Source organism: Thunnus albacares, chromosome 8, assembly GCF_914725855.1.
Source record: "Thunnus albacares chromosome 8, fThuAlb1.1, whole genome shotgun sequence".
Lineage (NCBI taxonomy): Eukaryota > Metazoa > Chordata > Actinopteri > Scombriformes > Scombridae > Thunnus > Thunnus albacares.
The window spans coordinates 6,889,364-6,897,384 of NC_058113.1; positions in this window are offsets into that span (position 1 = coordinate 6,889,364).

The following is an 8,021-nucleotide window of genomic DNA, read 5'->3' on the forward strand; positions in this document are numbered from 1 at the left end:
CTGTGGTGCAGAAACAAATCCCTTAAAACGACTAACCCAACCAGAAAATAATCACATTTACAAGTGCTTATTTAGGATCTGAGGGTAATGCACCCTTTTGTGGGGAAAGACTCATATATAGCATTGCTTCATTAACTGCTAATTTTGTAGTGTTGCTCTTTTGACCAAGTAAGGTGAACGAGGCCAGAAACACAGTCACAACATAATGATTGTGCTGTAATAACTGCGTCTCCTCTCTAGTCTTGAATCTTGGCCCCTGCTGCCGTGAGGGCTGTAATTCTGCAGCAAGGAGTGTTAAGAGGATATCATTATCATGTGTTTTCCCGAGTAAGCTGCAGATTTGGTTAAATATAGTAGCTTTTTTGTTTCCGCTCCTTTTCAGTTTTGCATTAAAGCTGGGTCAAGCCGACCCCTCCCATGGCAATTCTTTTCAAACCGAGCTGCCAAAGCGCCTCCTCTGCCACAAATGTAGCCAATATCGATGCCATGCTCAAAAACTGATTGAAAAGAGACTTACATGTTTCAAAGCATGCTGGGAGCTGGGGGCCAGGCGAAAGCCCAAAGTATTAAAGCTGAGATAGTCACCAGTATGCTATAAAAAGGCAACATATGCCCACAAGTCCGACAGAGCACCAATCAGTGCATGTAGACTGTGATTATGAAGATCTTTTTTATATGAAAATATCTTTTGCTTTTTTATGTTATACATTTACATTGTAAAAAAAAAAAGTAATATTTTGATGGATTAAAGACAGAAATACACACATTTTACATTCTGAAATACTGAAATAATAAGCTACCAAATTGAATAAAAGATAACTTAGGGTCAGTTGCAATAAAATTTAAAAAGCTGAATATTATTTTTTTTCTTTTGAATCAAACATTCACATTTTGCTAATGATCTCATTGAATATTGTTTGCTATTTCTTTCAAATTCTCAAAAAAAACAACAAACCTCACAGGTAATTAGGTCACCGCAATGAAAACATTTGTGATGTGATCACCGCATCTTCATTTCAAATGTAACCAGTTCTGAAGGACACAGTTGAGCTGGTAAAAGAGTAAAAGACATGACACTGCTGACTGAGTTAATTAATCAAAGTGTGACTTTATGAATCCCATTTTATTCCGCCACATTCAAAGATCTCTTCAGAAAGTATCAACAGCAGATTTGTGAAAAGAGATTTTTAATTAGTCTAAGTGAATGAGTAAGAAGTGTCTTGATTTTTTGAGCTGATATCCGTAGTTTATCAGAAGATGATAAAGAAGAAGAAGAAGAAAAAAAAAAACCCCATTCATCCAAATCCCCAAAGAGTCCCATTGTTATCTCAATTTACTGTTCGCTTCTAAATCTGAGAGCATAATAGAAATTCTGTGCTGAAGTGAGGAGCTGCGCACTACGTTTGCATATTTATTCAGCTGTCATATCTATCTGAGCAGATCATCAGAGGAGATAAACTAAAGAGATGAGGGAATAATGGCTCTAGCTGAGAGGCTGCCGAATGATACAAGCATATTCCTGAAAACACCAGGAACTGGGTAAACAACTATGTACTCTACAAAGCCATGTGACTCAAAATGAGCTACGGTTAATGATGGTGATGATGGTGATGATAATGATGATGAAGATGCTGTGAATAAAATTTGACTGACGGGAAGTTTTAAGGGTGTAAACAAAGCAATGTTGCAAACTTTTTCTCTGTTACCGAAATAGCTGCTTCAACAACAGGAAACTGCTTTTATATTTTGGGCAGAATTCTTAAACATGACAGAGCATACATTATTTCCCACAATTATATTACTCCTTTAAGCCCAAGAAAGAAGTATGCATTGTTAGAATTGACCCTATATAACTAGAATGGGTGAAAGATGCTGTAAACACTGGGCAACCTTTGTGGAACATGTTCCTGAAAAGAACACAGCCCCTGACATTTAGTGAAAGAAGCCTCTAAGGTCATGCTGTTGATACCTCTTGTGAAAAACCAAATTAAACATTATCAGGGGAGCGAGGAGACACACACAAAACGTTCCCTTTGATTCACACTAGATACACACAAATATCACTTTTTAAACAGGATGTACGTATGTTGCACTTGTTGAAAACACTGACCTTTCATTTCACCGCTGCACAACACTTAATAGACATTCATCTACAAGTGAGGGTATCATGGGGCCCTCGTGTCATCTATCCCTCAATGCATACATACACCCTCTCAATGAGGACAGTATAGGACAGTTAATTGAACAATATCCAGGAAATGACAAGAGAGCGGTGAGGAGAAACTCTGCTCAATGGTGCCATCTAGTGCTTCCTCGGTTCCCGGCACGAGCACTACAGTAAGAGCTCTCCCCTGCTGCTGCTGCTGCTGCTGCTGCTGCTGCTGAGGAAGTTTGGATAACAATTATCTGTTGTATTTGCATTAATGTGATTGCTTTGTCTGCAGACTCATCTGACTGCAATTATAAAGAGTAGCATTAAAACACTAATTAATTAACTCAATTGTGGGTAGATTGATTAATTCTAAACAAACATGAGATCGCAGCAAGCAAATGAGCTCTGGAGTGCCGATGCATCTGGGAGTGCTGCTGCAGAAGACATTTTGATTATCTGCAGACACATGTAGTTGCAAATCTTTTAATTAACACAAATAGATAGTGGGAGTGAGTCGGTTGTGCAACTATCCTGCTCGTTAGTTGTAATCATAATTTGGTCAGTTTTAAAAAGAATGAGGGTGTGAATGTGGACTGTGGGTTTGAGGCAGTGATCGAGAGGCAGCTCAATTATTCCAAAGTTGTGTCGGGCATGTGGGATGTGTGGGATGCACGTGCAAGGGGTGTGCGCATGTACAGTGTGTGTGTTTGTGTGTGTGTGTGTGTGTCTGAAACAAAATGGGTCTTGACATCAAAAGTCATCACACAAAAAGAGATAATCAAATTATGATCAAAACAAAACAGATGGTCACATAAATCATCCATTCACATGTTGGACTGGTGCCTCTGTCGCAGAACAATGAATCACTGCCTATCAATGCTCGAATCAAAACATAAGGGCTGTTATGAATACAAAAAGCTCCTCCTGTTAATATTACATCCTAACACATATCACAATGCGGCTACATTAAGCATCATCTCAGACATTTTGTTAAACTATGTTTTGAAAAAAAAAAAAAAAAAATAGACAGCAAACTAAATCTGAATGATGAGAAAATAGAGTGAAAATGGTGGGACTTCATAAAAAGCGGACTGTCAGTTAACATAAAACAGCTTTTCATTTAGATTAATGTGACTTTTTTGTGCGTTTTAGTTTTAAAATGATTCCCTTTCATCAGAGATGTATCCCAGTTTAAAGATTATGATGGAAAATATTTCGTTTTTCAGTGGAAATGCATGCATGCACCTTCTGTATCCGTAAAAATCGTGAACTCCTGGACTAGATTTAAAAAGGGAGCACTCAGTCAAAGCTCCCTTTCTCAGTGTGCTGTCAGCATCTGCACATGCAGAAAAGCCTAATCAGAGAGATACCAGTAAAGTGCATGTAATACTTTAGAGATTTAATGCAGTTTTTAATTGGATAGAGGCCCATTATTTTTCAATACAGAAGGGGCACTGAGGCACATAAAGCTCTTGAATATTTTTGCAAATCGTGTTCAACAGCATAATGATTAACCATGGCACTAAATTTGCCTGACAAAATGAAAAGCAAACTTCATGCAAGGCGTAATTTAATTGTTTCCCTTCACATTTTCTGCCTCCCATTGTTGGAAGCTTAACATTTTTAGAGTCTGCTTAACAGCTGCCTTGTGATGCTTGAGCTGCAACAATGTGACTGACAAATGTTTTGAAGTAGCTGCAGACTTCCTAGTGTCTTCGCAGGCAAAGTGTCAGGGAATCTTACATCACTTTATGTCACATTTGAAGACTTATTACGTGGATGTTTATTATTTTTGTTTAATTCTGCAAATTACCACATCATTCAGTTGGCTCCGTGCAGTACACTTTATACTGTACACATGATTTTTCGTTGACATCACTCTAAATCTATGAAAACATTCACATTATAACAAAAATATCTGATATGTTTTTTGTTTTTTTTTAAAAAAACACATATTTTCCTAAATTGACCTAACCCTAATACTTCCAATATTACATGTTTAAATATATTATCATATGAGATCAAACACAAATCTGCCTTTTTGTGAGTATTATTTTTCAGTACCAACATAACACACAATTGTGTGAGGATTTTCTTTTTGTACAATGAAATATTTTAGCAGTCAGAACAGCAGGTCACATTTCCATTTCAACCTGAGGAGAACACTGCCATCTGGGCTGCAATTAGTGGTAATGCAATCCTGAGCCATGCGTTTGTGTGCATGAATATTCAGGATCAGAACCGGGTTTTTACTGGCCATGTATGCCCACACATAATGTACTTACATACAGGGACAAAACGAATATTCAACAGGATGAAAATATAGGTATGAAAAATTGTTAAAAAAATAGGCAATAAGGTATAGAAATAGAGACAGACAATACATATCTGTGCACATAGTAATGTAGTGGATCTATCACATTGTTTATATACTGTATCATGTGCAGGTCTGGTGGTTTCTGAATGTACAGGTGCATATTTGTGCAAAGAATATTGAAAAAATAGTGCATTCATATAGATACAATGGTACAATAAATACAATATAGAGGCGGCTGTATGTACAGCTATTGCACAATGATATACATACAGTGGTCATTGTGACAGAAAGTGGCATACGATTTGAACAATAAGGAAATGCTTTGTGTAGGTGACATGCACTCACATGTAACTATGGATACATTGTGTATATACTGTACATATCTGTAACATTGATAAATGCATTTGCAGGTTTACTGTAAAAAAAACTGTAGTGACATATTTTCATGGATGAATGAATTACTCATCAGTGTGACTGTTCTTGTGTCTTCTTGTTTTATAGTACAGTCCTCTGCAGCGCCTGTAAGACAGGAAAGAACATCAAATAAGTTGGGGTCTGGGTGAAAGGGGTGTGTGCTCTTTTTTCCTGCCTGTTTTCTAACTCAGCGGGTGTACAAGTACATGCAGGGGGCAGGGAAGGGCTGCACTGCTGATCTTTTCAGTCATCCTGCATCCTGTTTGTCCTTTTTGGGGGCCGAGTTAAAACCAGACTGTTATTGATGACATAGGAGACAAATACAGTGATTGACGTGTTGAATAGTAGGAGCCGGCACAGGAAGTGCATCCTCTGCTGGGCCTTTTTATGATGCATACTTGTCTTCAAATGTCTGAAGATTGGGGATTTTAATAACTTAAAGGTTGATCAACACTGTGCTGTTGAGAGAATGATGAGGGGGAATAATGTTGGTCGTCGCCACAGTTTTGATGACAGTGTGTTCAGCTCTGTGTGGTTGTGACTGTATCAGAAAGCCCACTGTTCAACCTCCACTCCTGGTGCAGACTTGTCACTGTCTCAGATGAAGACAGTGACCATTTGACCGAGAAGAAGTCTTTGGGGGCGCCATTGCTGACTGCACAGGTACCTACTGCTTCCTGTCTGTCAGGAAGTTGGTGATCTAATGAGAGGTGACACTGAGTTGGGTGAGTATAGAGCAGAAGTTGAACACTGATCTGAAGATTACAAATTGTAATTTATAATCTGTAATGAAGATTACATGACTGATCTGCTTGATGGCCTTCAGGTACGCCAACACTGGTCTTAATGATACATGAGGGTGACAGAACTACATTGAGATTACTTTGATTTCAGGCACGTATTCTATGTTTTTAAGGGAGGTTAGATCATGTTTCCTTAATCCAGCTAGATAAAAAGGACAATATATAGTAAAATATAAGGAATTTTAGTTTTATATTGAAAAAACAGGACAAGATTAGATTTAAGTCAAATCTAATGAAACAAAAGAGATAAATGTAAGAAACAGGGAACATTTTAATTTACTATAAATCTTGTATGCTAAAAGATTTTTTGAATTTAAACAGCTACAGAAATGACAAAACAACAGATTCATAATGTTCCTTTTTTCCTTTTCAGATCTGTAGTATCATAGAGGCACATTTACTGTAGCTGCAGCATGATGTGTGAAGTTTAGCTCAAACGTAGGCAGCACTGATAATCTGCCTGAGCATTATCTTATGTCATTTTTTGAGCATGCTATGCCCTTCTAATGCCAGAGTTTTACCATGTCAACACTCGGAGCTGCACTCACTGAATTTCAATTCAGTCTGAAAGAAACTGACATCTGTGTTGGTTTGTAGTGCTGGTAGAGGAAATAAAATGATAACAACAGCCTTCCTCTAAATCCAGCAGAATGGCAACTTTCCTCATTCAGCAACACAGAGACTTTTGAGGAGATGCCATTGCTGCCTCATTGGTTTTTCTCTCCCTCTGATTACTCCTCTCATCTTATGTAAATCCTCTTAAGTCACATGTTATTGTTTATTGCAACTGTGAAGGTTAGGTGTTCCTAAGCCCTGTGCGTGCGCTTATCTCACCAGCGCATGCATCTTTGTCTCTCCAATGTGTCTTGTTTTCGTAATACACTAATGGATGAGAAAAGTTGTCTGGACTGATGCGGTGCAGACAACCAATCCACTGCAGTAAAATACTAATCTCTCCCAGTGGCTAACAACTCTTCATGAAAGAGAGGCAGTTGCATGCTCCAGGGATATCACAGCATTATCAGAAGCCTGCTGTATTTGGAGGATTTTTTTTAAATACAAAATATAAACAATTCCAAAACACACAATTACTTTTTGGACCAGTCAGCTCCCCCTGTCTCTGTGGAGTGAAGTCATGTTTGAATTTTGGTATTGAAATATGTATAATTAACCTATGTTCCAGTATTAATGTTAGTGATTACACCTATGCTTATGGTATGTCAAAATGTGTGCTGTAAAAAAGGACTTTAGAGTAATGAAGACAAAAAGTCAAAACGTTTTAGCCATAAGAAAAGTGAGACTGCATAACTCAGGCGACATCCCTGCTTTCCATATTTCAACAAGCTTGTGCTGTGATTTAGCTGGAGGAGAATAGGGGCAAAGTCTTAAAGGACCAGTGTGTAGGATTTAGTTGCATCTAGCAGTTAGATTGCAGATTGCAACCAAATGAATACCCCTCTCCTCCCTCTCCCCTTCCAAGTGTGTATGAGAACCTACTGTGGCCACAAAACTCGTGAACAATGCGAAAAGCCCTCCCTAGAACCAGTGTTTGGTTTGTCCATTCTGGGCTACTGTAGAAACATGGTGGTGCAACATGGCAGCCTACATAGAGGAGGACCTACTCTCTATGTAGATATAAAGGGCTCATTCTAAGGTCATGAAAACACAATGATTCTTACTTTCAGGTGATTATACACTAATTAGAATATACTCATGAATATTATTTTCCATTTCTGCCAAGTCTGTTCCAGTAGATGCCACTAAATTCTACACAATGCACCTTTAAAAGAGTACTCAACCTGTTTAGCATTACACCCCTATGACATTGTTTGACTTATGATGGACAGTTTTTAAAAATGGATCAAAATCAATGCAGCAGAACCAGATATACTGTCTTTTTTAATCCATGCATTCCTCTTCCTAGTGCCTACATTACCCACAATGCAACTCGACTGCCTGCAGTTTGATCAGAGATTCAGGTGTGTTATGCTAGTGGCTAATGTAGCTTTGGGCAGAATGAGGCACAGATGAGGCACAGGCTCTACAGAGGTCTGGTAACTTCACTTCTTTCTAACTTCACACCCTCAGATTTATTCATTTTCAGCCGTGTAGTCTTTAACCCCAGCCGATGCTGACTCAAGTGATATCACTTGAGGCAACTTATCAAATTTTGTGCAGCTCCCTCTGGAGCCACAAAAGGATTTATACAACTTTTTTTACATACTGTGAAGAAGTACTCCTCAAGACCTGTAAACTTTGATGTGTACAGGCTACAAGTAATTGTCTTTGGGCTCTTTTATTGGGTCCATTTTTCACAGGGCATGACATAAAACAA